Below are 13,275 nucleotides of genomic sequence, written 5' to 3'. Positions count from 1 at the left end.
GTCATGATCTCAGGGTCCTGGGGTCGAGCTCTCTGTTGGCTCCATGCTCAGTGGGGGGTCTGCTTGAGATTCTCTCTCCTTCTCCTTCTGCTCTCCCCTCTTCCCAAGCACCCTGTCTCCTGAATAAATAAGTCTTTTTAAAAATACACTTTAGATGGTTTCCAGGGGCTTTGGGAGGGGAGGAATGGAGAATTACTGTTTAATGGGGACAACTTCAGTTTAGAAGATGAGAAAGTTCTGGGGGTACATGACAGTGACGGTTGCCCAGCCGTGTGATTGTCAGTGGTACACAACGGCACACTTACAAGTGGCCAAAGTGGCGAATTTTATATTAGGACAATTTACCCACAATAAAAAATATACAGTTTAGTTTCCATTTAATTTAGGTAAGTCTTAAAAATTATCTTGTCATGGTAAGAGGGGAAGTATCAGCGAAAAAGCTGGTAGCTTGTTAGCTTATCTGTAATGCTAACAAGGAACAAAATGATAATACTCATTGCGTAACAAATTGGCCTCACTTGAACTCCCTTAGAACTCTGTTACTTAGTATAACTTCATTGATTATGGCCTATTTAATTTTTTATCTCTGGACCTCTTTCTAGTTCATCAATAGATGTTGATTTAAATTGAATTAGGAAGAACTAGTTAGTTGTCTAACACTGGGAAAAAAGAACAAATTAGTGTTTAGGGGACCAGCTGACTTTAATACCCCCCAAAAGCAGTTGCCAAGTGTGTAATCGGAAGTGTATCTCGACATTGAGCTAATTCTAGGAACGCCAGGTCCAAACCAGGGTTAAGATCAACATTAAGTAAGAATGAATAACAGTTAAAAGTTAAGGAAGCATTTACCTGTACAGAGAGCGTTTGTTCCAAATTAAATCTTGTTTTTTGAAATCAGGTCATGGATCACTAATGTGTGCTTATTCTTGGTTGTATTAACCAAGGTTCATATTTTTACCCCCATCCCACCCCGATACACGGATGTGACATTGTGACCATTCCTGTTTTTTAGTTAAGTGGTTTTGGGGGGACCAAAATCCAAGCATCACCATGTGGCACCTTGTTTCAAGGAGCCCAGGGGAGTAAGGGCCAAGGATAGTGGTGTTACTGACCCTAGACCATGCAGGTGAGGACGGATGCTTGGACTCCTCGGTCCCACTGGCCGTCGCATGGTCACGACTGGTGTGGTGGCCTCCCTCCCACACCCGGGGGGCTCGCTCCCAGAGACCCGCCTTGGTAAATGTGTGCTGGATGAGTGCAGCGGTGGAATCTACCTTCTGGAGGTAGGACGCTTCTCCTGAGCTCCCTGCTCTGCCCCCTTTGAGGCCCTCGTCCCGGCTCAGGGCTTCTTGAAGCTCCTCCGGGGCAGGAACTCCTTCTGCGTCTCGGTCGCCTCCGGGGCAGGAACTCCTTCTGCGTCTCGGTCGCCTCCAGGAAAGGCGCTCCTTCTGCACGTCCTTCAGCCGTCCCCACAGCACACGTGGTGCTGTCTCCACCGCAGGCCCCCACAGCACACGTGGTGCCGTCTCCACCGCAGGCCCCCACAGCACACGTGGTGCCGTCTCCACCGCAGGCCCCCACAGCACACGTGGTGCCGTCTCCACCGCAGGCCCCCACAGCACACGTGGTGCCGTCTCCACCGCAGGCTGCGCACACAGCCGGCTCTGGCCACAGTGAGTCCCACGAGATGATAATTAAGATTCTACCCACAGTCTCTTGAAGATGATCGGGCAGATTTGGCTGCCCTCTGGCCCTTCTCACACAGAGGACCTGCTCTTCACCCTAAAGCACATACCTTCCCGGAGGCCCTTCCCACTCTTCAGGTCCTGGTTTTTAATCTATGCTTCACTGCCGTTAATTTGAGAGTGAATTTAAGATTCTAAAAACTTTCCTTGAGATATTTACCCTCTTTATTAGCAGAAGAGATACTGTCATTTTCTTGGTTTTGTGCTACTCCTGTAAAAAACGACTAGGTGCTCCGTGGCCTAATATGAGACAGAGCTGTTAGGTCACGATTTCTTTAGGTCTGAAGCCTGGTGCCCCTGGCTGGGTCCTCTGGGTAAGCTGTTGACTGAGCTGCTTTTTTTCCCCTGCTGGGTGTCTGGAGATCCGTGGAATCCTCCTCAGGTCCTGTGATTCACTGGGGGGACTCGCGGGACCGATGCATAGTCATAAAACTATGATGTACCCAGGGTACAAAGCAAGAGGAGTAAAGGAAAAATATAGATGGGAAGAAGTCCCCAGGAAACCAGGCCTGAGCCTCCAGGAGTCCTCCCCAAGCAGAGACGCATGGAGCGCGCTGAGTTCCCTCCAGAACAAGTGAGAGCTGTCCTTGCCAAGGGTAGTCAACCACAGAAGCTCATTAGAGACTCAGCAGCCTGAACATTTATTGGAGGCCAGTCACACAGGCTCCTTCCTTGCAAGACCCCAACCAGGACGATGGGTACTGAGTGTAAATGAGCTGTTTGTACAAACATTAGGCACAGTGAGCCACTCGCATTATTAGGGTCTTGGGACTGTGTCAGCCTTGAGATTTGAATTGGTCTAGGTGATTTAGGAGTCCAACCACTGTGAAGAGGAAGATTCCAGTGGTCTCAAGCTCAGCTGTACCCAAGAGGGAGGCCTGCCCCATGTCTTCCCTGGGTCAGCTACTGGCATGTTTTTCCTGGTGCAGATGGATGGGTTTGGAAGCCTGGGGAAGCACGTGGACTTGTCTGACTCCAGCGGAAGGGCCATCCAAGAATTCCCATCTGTGGTTGTTGGAAGAGTCCTTGCCACCGGGTGGTCCACCTGCCCCACATTAGGCACTGAGGATCCTGGGCTATGGGCAGAGCCATGTAAGGACCTTTCAGCCACCCTAATGGGCTACTGTGGACTAAGAAGGGACGGAAGCTGGAAGGGCCATATTTTCGAATCTCCTAGTCTTCGTCTCTCTTTATGATCCTCTGTTTTCCTTTATATTTGTCTGCTTTCCTTTGCCTGTACATTGCATCTTTCAACTCCTGTCTTCCCCTTCTCTGCAAGAGAGAGGACCTGGATGACCATGGGATTTACAGCTCAACAGGAGGCCCACCGACCATCAGCATCACCTGGGATCCTGACAGAGATAATGGAGTTTCAGCCCCCATCCTGGCTTCCTGGATCCCAGATCTGCATTTTTAAAAAAGATTTTATTAATTTGTTTGACAGACGGAGATCACAAGCAGGCAGAGAGGCAGGCAGACAAAGAGGGGGAAGCAGGCTCCCCGCTGAGCAGAGACCCCGATGCGGAGTCCACTGAGCCACCCAGGCGCCCTGAAGATCTGCATTTTAACAAGATTCCCAGAGGATCCCAGAAGCGCTGACTGAAAAGACCCATGCCCCATCTGCGGGAGAAGTGGTTCTGCTCCTTTAGTGACCTTACCTGCCTGGGTCACAGGAGATGACATCCTGCCGGAGGATGCAGCTTGTCCTGAGCACATGATTCTCCCTTTAATGAAGCCTTAGGACCCTCACTCCATTGTCCTTTGGCTGCAGGACACTCTCTTTCTCCCCAGTAATCACCAACCTAGTGGAACAAAGCCCAGAGTGTCTTATTGCTTTTATCAATAACGACCAAGTGCTTAAAGCTAGTACCATCTTTGAGAACTAGATTATTTCCTGAACCTGTACATTTTGCATTAATCAGGGCTTTATTCTTAACTCCTGAAACTCAAGTTCAAAGATTATGTATCTCTTAGGAATTCAAGATTGGGCTGTTACCCAGAACATACTGACAACTTAGAATTTAAGTGGCGTTTTCTTCCTCTGCAGGATGTTTGCATGAGAAGGGCATAGTCTAAGGAGAGACTAGTAAATGGATTTGGAGGAAAACAACAACAAAATAAATTATTTGAAATAAACATAGAATCTAGTATAATAATTCTATTGAATAGATTTCTTTTGCCTTGAGAAAATGTGTATCAGTGGGTCCTTGGGTGAAAATAAAAAAGAAATAGCAAAGAATTTGAAACTTTGTTTTACTTTGGATGACTTACAACCTGAACCAAGCAGAAAGTGTTGACTAATTAGTGAAGCTAAGTAACATTACATGGAAGGAGAGGACAACCTCGTAGTGCTCTCCAAGAGTGACGGAGGTGACTGCAAAGGGTTAGCGTAGAAGAAATGACAGGAAAATGCTGGGAGCAATGCAGATGGGATGGGGCCATCAGTCACTTCGGCAGTGGTTCATGTGTTTGAGGGAAAGGACTGGTGCGCTTACAGGAAAATAATCGATTGTGAAGTCCAGATCACAGGCACATGTGTGTGTTTGTGGTTCAGGATATGTTTGCAACGTGGCCTCACCAGAAAAAAATCCCAAACGATTGAATTCAGATTAAATAAACCATGGTGCCTTGGTGCAAGTAGAGAAGTCACGAGACCCATATGTGATCTCAAAGTCAAGAGGGATAAGAACCACGTCCGGTCATCGTGAGAACAGCTTGAGTCAGAAATAAGGAAGCATGAGTGCAAGGAAGTAGGCACTCTGCTGAGTAGGCAGCTCGGCCGGGAGCTGAAGTGGAAACTCGCCGGATGCAGCCCCTGTGAGTTCAGTCGCTAAGTCCATGATGGTTTATTTCAGGTCTGGGTGTGCACATTCACTATTGAGTTGATGACCAGAGAGAACCAAGCCCCACCTCACATAAGTAGTTGCAGAAAGGGTCTGCAGGGTCTGTGAGGCCAGATTGGGGTCTGGGCCAATGCCAGGCTCACCAGGTCCAAGTGCGGCTCTGAGACCAGTCAGTTTATAGCGTAATGGGAGCAACACTTGCCGATTCCATTATCGGTCACTTCTGTATACTCAGCCTTGCGGGGATATGGGCATCCCCCGCTTAACCATCCCGCTCCTCATGTACAGTGTATCAATCACCACGGCAGCCCCTCTCTACCCTCCTTCATGGATGGCACTTAATCATTGTGGACAGCAATTGGATTTTCCACATATGTCTTCCCTTCCTGAGCTCTGAGGGCCATTAGGTCAGGGATTGATTTCTGGGGAGACCCAGGCCTACTACGGTCTCTCAATAAAGGGCTTTTGGGTTGAATTAATGGAAAGCTGCTGTTATCAAATAGGCCCCAGCCAGATTGGTAGTTGACGATATGGAAACCTTAGCCACCCCTGGGATGCAGCTTATACAGTGGGAGGCTTTTGGTGCCAAATATGAGAGCGAGATATCTAACACTTCTTCCCCACAAAGTTGTACAAGGATGATGCCTATTGAGTCTAAGGTGGTCTCCGTGTGCCCTTAACTGCAGGTCTCAGTGACAGCAGATAAATGCTGGATTCCATCCTGGAAAACCGTCCTCCTCCCTCCTCCTTCCTCCCTTCCTTCCTTCTCTGTCAATGACAATCCTCCCCAACCCAAAAACCTTCACTCTGCACTGAAATTGCTTGGACACTCCCTGCTTTGTCAAGTCTCACACATTGCTCTCTCCTGTCTGGAACACTACTCTCTTGTGTCTCGCACACTACTCTCATGTCTCACACACTACTCTCTTGTGTCTCACACATTGCTCTCTCCTGTCTGGAACACTACTCTCTTGTGTCTCGCACACTACTCTCATGTCTCACACACTACTCTCTTGTGTCTCACACATTGCTCTCTCCTGTCTGGAACACTACTCTCTTGTGTCTCGCACACTACTCTCTTGTGTCTCGCACACTACTCTCATGTCTCACACACTAGTCTCTTTCACTCCATTCATTCATCTTGTGACTGTTTCACATCAGCTCTGGAGTCAGGGTCTCTGGCTTGTTTCTCTGTCTATCTTTTCTACCTACTTTATTAAAAGTAGGAGGGGCGCCTGGGTGGCTCAGTGGGTTAAGCCGCTGCCTTCGGCTCAGGTCATGATCTCAGGGTCCTGGGATCGAGTCCCACATCGGGCTCTCTGCTCAGCAGGGAGCCTGCTTCCCTCTCTCTCTCTCTGCCTGCCTCTCCATCTACTTGTGATTTCTCTCTGTCAAATAAATAAATAAAATCTTTAAAAAAAAAAAAAAAAAAGTAGGATTTTTTTTTAATTCCTTGAAAGAGCACAAAAATAAAAATTAAAAAAAATCCTTTCTGTGTTAAGCAGGAAAAGTGAACAATGAAAAAATTAAATTCTTACAGATAAGTTTCCCCACAGTCATGGAAAGGAAACATCATTGAGCTGAGTCTCGGGGAGACAGAAGGCAGGGAAGCTCAGGGAATCTCCAGCTGAGATTCAGGCAACTCAGGCAGCTCAGCTTCAGAGGATGATGTAACAACAGTTTGTCTCAGATGGAGTGACCATCAACTCTACACTTCTACAACTTGCAGATACTGTAAATATACAGAATGCGCATGTGTGGTGTGTACTTATGCATTCTGTATACGTACAGTATCTCTGCAAGTTGCAGAAATTGTGCCTGCAGTTAGAACAGTTTTCCGCCTTTGATGCAGAGCACATTTTATAAATTTGTATAGACAGAGGCAGCAATGAAATAAATAATAGTATTTTCCAGAAGAGGACGACAGGTTTTCAGTATTTAATAAAAGTGTTAATGTAGCTGGTCTTAAAACTCCTAGATGGTCAGAGTTTCTTATTAGCAATCCTCAAATTTCCAGCCAGTTGGGGCATCAGTTGAGAAGCTGGAGGTCCTCTAAAGATCCTTTCAGATTTCTCATGCTGAGAGGACTGCTGGTGTGTTCAAGGGATCTGCTAGCTTGTTCTGTAAAGGAGCAGATGACAAATGTTTTCAGTGTTGTAGGCCATACAGTCTCTGTTGTAGCTCCTCCCTTGTATGAAAGCAGCCACAGGCATTGTGTAAGTGAATGAATGTGGCTGTGTTCTAATAAAACTTTATTTACAAAAACATGCACCGGCTGCATTTGGCTCTGGGCTGCAGGTTGCTTGATTCCTGGTTTAGTCCATTTTGTATCTGTCTAAGGTGTGAGGTAGGGATCCATGCTAATGGATTTTTCCAGATGGCTGCCTAGTTGCTACAGTACCATTTACTGAGCAGTGTTATGCAGGGAACAGATGTAAGACAGATGACTGCTCTGCAATCTGAAGGAGACCAGTGTTTTTCACGTTTCTGTCATGAGGTCTTGTGGGTGACTTGTCTTCATAATGAGTCATCTTACTTAGGTAAAAAGTAGTCTTTCCCCTTATTGCTTGTTCATCTCCAGATTAAGTTTTAAACTTCTACTTCTGCCTTATTTCAGCACTTGTGTCAGAGATAATCAATCTGGGATTTCTTTTACTTTTGAGAATTTGGACGGCTTTTTAAAAGCACTTATCCAATGTGACCTTAAAAGATGAAGGTGTTAAGCCCTCCTTTCTAAGCCTCTAACCTTACGTTCTCAAGTTAAAAAGTGCATTCAGATAGAGAGGGAAGTAATACAAGAGGCATTAAAATTAGACATGAAGATAATTTGTCATTATATGTTCTTGAATAACTGTAGAAAATCTCCTGGGAAATAATTAAAAAAAAATAACTCAGCAATGTATCTCCTCATGAAAGTAATTTCCAAAATTAATTAATTTCTCTTTGTACTTATAAGTAATTAGTTAAATGATAAAGGAACGATGGATTTCATTTTTAATAGAATCACAAACAATAAAATTGACAAGACAAGCTCCAAAAGGTACTTAAAACACCATTAAGGGGCATCAAAGAAAAGCGAGATTAATCCTTGTCCTTGGATATCAAGACTTTATAGTGTAATGATGTATGATATATGCTTATCCTTCACTAACCCTGAAATAAAATAAAATGAAGTCTTTTTTTCTTCCTTCCTTTCTTTCTATTTTATTTATTTGACATAGAGAGGGAGAGAGAGAGAGAGAGACAGTGATGGAGGGAACACAAGCAGGGGGAGTGGGAGAGGGAGAAGCAGGCTTCCCACTGAGCAGGGAGCCTGTTGCAGGCCTCTATCCCAGGACCCTGGGATCATAACCTGAGCTGAAGGCAGACTCTTAACCACTGAGCCACCCAGGAGCCCCTAAAATGAGGTCTTTCTAACTTTCATTTTAAAATGTTTGCATGCAGAAGTAGCCACAGCAATTGGTAAAAAGAATAGTATTAAAGGGAATTATTTATATTAAGTTAGTAAAAGGTCTTACAAAGCTTAAATGTAGCTGCTTGCAACTACTTAATATTAATATTGTTTATATTAGCATAATGCAAATATTAGTGAAGAAACACAATAGTGTTCATTAATAAATATATTTACAGAATTAGCAAAAAATAAATGTGCCATTTCAAATTAGTGACAAAAAAAGGATTATTCAATAAATGATACTGGTACAACCTGGAAAAAATAAATAAAGTTGGATTCCTATTTTATACCTTAAATACATACAATTTAAAATAAATCAGCCACAGAGAAAGGGTAGATGCAATTAGAAAATGTTTTGTACACATTATTGGAAAGAGCATGCTAAGGAAAATGGGAAACCCAGATGCTACAAAAAAAAAAAATAAATAAAAAGATTGATAAACCAGATTAATTTAAAAATGATGTGTGGGGAAAAATTTCTGTGAGATGACACCAAACATAAATTGGGGAAAATTTAAATATATATGTTAAAGAGCAAGTTTTCTTCATTTATAAAGCATTCTTGTAAATAAATGGGTATGATTTAAAAAAATCATTTAAAAATGGGTAAAGATAGGGACGCCCGGGTGGCTCAGTTGGTTAAGCGTCTTCCTTCAGCTCAGATCATGACCCCAGAGTCCTGGGATCGAGTGCCGCACCGGGCTCCTTGTTCCAAGGGGAGCCTGCTTCTCCCTTTGCCTGCTCTGCCTGTCCTGCCTGTTGCTCTCCGAGCTTCTGCTCTCTCTGACAAATAAATAAATAAATAATCTTGAAAAAAATGGGGTAAAGATAGACAGCAAACAAAATGAAACAGAGAGTTTTATAAATGCATGAAAAGTTGTTCACTCTCACAAACCCTTGGAGGGCAATTTCCATAAAATTAAGTAAAGGGGTTCCCAAATGCCTGCTGCATAGCTCTGAAGATGATAGTCCAGAAGGAGCGTCACCTTAAGTCCCCTCAGTACACTGTCTACACCGAGTAGAAACTCCACTCCTGGGAATGAATCCCACAGGGACACATAAACGGCACAGAATACGCCTGTGAGGACAGTGTCACGTCCTCACAGTCACGGTCCGGTTCTCTGCCGCTGGTGAGCGCAGAGATAAAGCATGCTACGGTGCAGTACTGCATCAAATGCCTTCCTTTGAAAAGAGGGAGGTGAATCTATGTATTGATAACGAGCTTCAGGAAATGCTATTTTAAGTGAGGAAAGCAATGCGCGCACTGTGTCCCCATCCAAGGTCCCTGAGATGACCATGCACATACGTGTGCATGCACACGCGGTAATTCTGGAAAGACACACAGCAAATTAATAATAGCACTTCTCACTCTGCGGAAGGGGCTGGGGACTAAAAATACACAATAATTGTTATTTTTAAACTACATGTATATATTGCTATTCAATTAAATACTGGGTGTTGAAAGGATTAAAAAATACAAAACAGTTAATTTTTATTGTGGTAAAAAGCACATAACATTAAATTTACTTAATGGGTTTTAGGTGTTTAGTTCAGTATAATTACTGAAGATAATTATATTAAGTTAATATATTAAGTATGTTCATGTTGTCGAGCAACACATCTCTAGAAGTTTCTTATCTTGTAAAATGAAGGGCTCTGAACACACTGAACACGAATTTCCCCTTCCTCCTCCACCCAGCCCTCAGAAACCACATTTTATTAACTGTGTCTAGGACTTTGACTGCTTCAGGTGCTCCATGTAAGTGGAATCCGATAGCATGAGTCTAGCTGTGGCTGGCTTACTTCACTCAGCATAAGGTCTTTGAGGTCATCCACATTGTAACATGGGAGAGGACCTCTTTCCTTGTAATGGCTGCATAATATCCCATTGTCTTGGTACACCATCTTTTCTTTATCTGTTGCGATGATCTGAATGTTTGTGTCCCACCTGAAGTCACTGCTCTAACCCAAACTCCCAATGGTGATGATGATATTAGCATGTGGGACCTTCGGGAGGTGCTTAGGTCATGGGAGCAGAGTCCTCTAGAAATGGGCGGTGCGTTATCAAAGAGGCTCAGACACACACCTACCCCCTTCTGCCCTGTGAGGACACAGTGAACGTGTGTGGCCCAGAAGAGGGTCCTCACTGATCATGTTGGCACACCAGCCCCAGACTTCCAGCCTCCAGAACTGTGAGCGGTAATTTTCTGTCATTTAGAAGGCACCTAGTCTACAGTGATTTGTTTTACCAGCCTGAATGGACCGAGATATCCCTTCATCTATCAATGGCCCCTTGAGGAGCTTCTACCTCTTGGCTAATGTGAATAATACTGCATTGAACATGGGTGTGCACCTGTCTCTTGGGGATTTTGCTTTTAAGTTTCTTGGACATATCCCTAGAAGTGTAATTGCTGGATATGGTGATCCTATATTAAGTTTTTGAGGAAGCTCCAAACTCTTCCTCAGGGGCTGCACCATTTTGCAATCCCCTGAACAGCACACAAGGGTTCTAATTTTTCATCTACACAGTGTGTTTCTGAGAGCTGAGAGCTGAGGGTCTGCTTCCCCCAGACCCAGTCCAGGTTTGCTTCTGCTCACTCTACGTGGATCCCCCAAGTTCTGTGCTCTTGTCCTCTAAAGCAGTAGGACCCTTTGCATCTCTGTGTTTCTCAAGAAGGCATGATGAGCTGACCCCATATTCATGAAGCCACATCTTCTCTGTTGGGTGAATGGCTTCCAAAAAGGTGTCATTCATGGCTATTTTCCTGGATGACCGTCTCTCCCTGATGACATTTGGAAACTTCCAGTTACTGACTTCTTTCTTTCATAGTGCTTCTGTGTTGGCCTTTCTCCCCAGATTACACCCTTGACATAAATTGTGTCGATTCTAAGATCTACAGGCTAATGGCTACAAGGCATATCATATCATTCATGCTACTTTTATTACACATAAAAATAAAAATATGCTCGCTATTTATTTGAGATTGTCAGCTGAAATGAGGATTTAGGCCTGAGTATCCTTCATGTAAATAGAATCTTAAGTCATCTCCACTGTGACTATATTTCTAATATAGGCTTTTTGAGGATACAGATAAGAATAAATACTATTCCAATTTAAGGAAAACTTTTTTAGGTGACTTCCAGCTTGCATATAAAAGGGCAAGCTGCCTCTGGAATTATGGTACAGAGGTCGGTGTGTATGGAAATGAGCATGTCTGTCTGTCCTGTTCCTGTCCACCAGCTGAGCTCCACGCCTGAGACATCAGATCTCCTGCCAGTCATAGTCCCTGTGATGCTGTGCTGTGCTCAGAACTCTTTTTACTTTCTTATTGGCATAATCTTTTCCCTTATGCCCTTGAGGAGATTCAGTTAAAACTATCAAAAGAGCCCAGTTTTAAAAAAGAGTCCAAGGTCAGACCCCTTTTCCAGAAGGAGTGGTGAGCAAGAAAGGAGGGCAGGCAGCGGATGTCCAGAACTTTGCCTCATGTCACGTCTGTGACCAAGAGAGAGAAGTTTAAAATCCCCCCATTTGATGTGCATTAGGCAAAGCCACTTTATTTGGATTTGATCCCGTCTTCTATTGTGTATTTTTTAATGTTCTTAATCAATTCAAACCTGAGTGGCTTATCTTCCTTTCAGAGCTTTGATCTTTGTAATGATTCAATAGCTTTCTTTCTTACAAGAGAGAAGAGAAAAAATTCAGGACCACGGAAAGAGACTCCCCGGGCGGCGTGGGGGTGGGGGGGAGTGCCTTCTGCAGCAAGAACTTTATTAGGGGAAGTTCCCACTGAGGGAAGATTCAGACCCAGCACAAGCTCCTATTTCCTGGGAGGAAACTTGAGGGTTAGCAGAAAAGTGTCTCAAAACGGAAGGCAAAGTTACTGTGGTAGTGCTTTTTTCTGTATGCCCCCAAATAATAACAAGTGAAATGCTTAATGCATTCATTACCTTGAAGATTTTCTACCCTTAAATTAAATAAATTCATTAATCGATTATTAAGGAGGCACACAGTGATCTCCTGCCTCTCTTGGAAAACCTGCCTCTCAGACACTCCTGGGCACCTTGAGGTGGGAAGGAATTAAGTCTATCCCTGTAAGATTTTCCTAGGTACTGTTACTAAGAACCTCAGGCTCAACACAACAGAAATTTGTTCTTGCATGACTCTGGAGCTAGAAGTACAAACTCAATCTCTTGTCAGGGCCATGCTCCCTGCAAGGGTCTATGGGAGAACATTCCATGTCCTTCTAATGGTTTGATGTTGCTGGTGATTCTTGGGGCCCCTGGTTTGTCAACGGATCAGTGCGATGTCTGCGTTGGTCATCACGTGGCATCCTCCACGTGTTCTTGTTGTCTCTCCTCTGCTCTCGTCTCTCTCCTTATAAACTGCCCAGTCCCAGTGACCTCATTTTAACTTGACCATTGCAAAAACCAGATAACAAACAAGGTTACATTCACAGGTCCCAGAGCTGGGATTCCAACACACCCCAACATGACAATGGCCAGGAAAGACAAAGGCAGCTGTAGTTAAATGATATTTATTGGACAGGAGGAGAAAGACTTTCTCATTTTGTCTGTTGTGACCATTTTTAATAAGGGAGGAAGAGCAATAATCTGGAATTGAAAGGGAATTGAAGAAAAATGCTTTTGAATAACGTGGGAAGATGAGCAAACAGCATCCCAAGTGCAATGTGCAGTGGGACCAGAGAGGGAAGCGGGTGTGTGAGCCGAGCTGATGCCTGGGGACTGGCGTCTGACATTTAGTGAGCATTTACTATGAGCCAGGCGTGGTTTCAAGCATTCCAGGTACTTTATGTCATTTCATCTTGTTCAGCAGGTGTCTTCATGTTGCAGAACGAGAAAATTAAGCTCTGAATTATACAATGGTCAGTTTCAGTGCTACCCTGGAATAGTGTTAGATACGGTCAACATAGTCCTTTATTTTCCTTTTTGTTCTTGTTCTTGTTACCTGCTTTGAGATCGCTTCCCAGCACATGCAGAAGAAAGCCTTACAGAACAGGGGGAGGAGGCACGAGAGGATGGCCATGACCTTGGTGAATTGAGGCAGATCTGGGTCCCCCAAGCCTTGGGTTTTGCAGGTGAAGGTGCACCCAAGGACAGTGGTTGGGGGATGTCTGGGCACTTGCTGCCCTTGGGATCCTCAGTGGCATTCCAGAATGATGTGGTTTGGCTGCCTTCCCAGCCCCGCCTGGGCCTCAGTTCCTAAAGCTCTGCC

The 13,275-nt window shown here is 44.5% G+C and overlaps 1 protein-coding gene across 5 annotated transcripts in view; it reads left to right on the top strand.

The window, feature by feature from the left end:
- Window positions 1–13,275, top strand: part of LOC309847267 (contactin-associated protein-like 3) — a 160,569-nt gene that overhangs the window by 37,091 nt on the left and 110,203 nt on the right. The window lies entirely within an intron of this gene.

The sequence above is a fragment of the Mustela nivalis genome (genome assembly GCF_964662115.1).
Source record: "Mustela nivalis genome assembly, chromosome: 13".
Taxonomy (NCBI): Eukaryota; Metazoa; Chordata; class Mammalia; order Carnivora; family Mustelidae; genus Mustela; species Mustela nivalis.
Note: the sequence above shows the minus strand (reverse complement) of the source record. Positions and strands in the feature narration are given on the sequence as shown.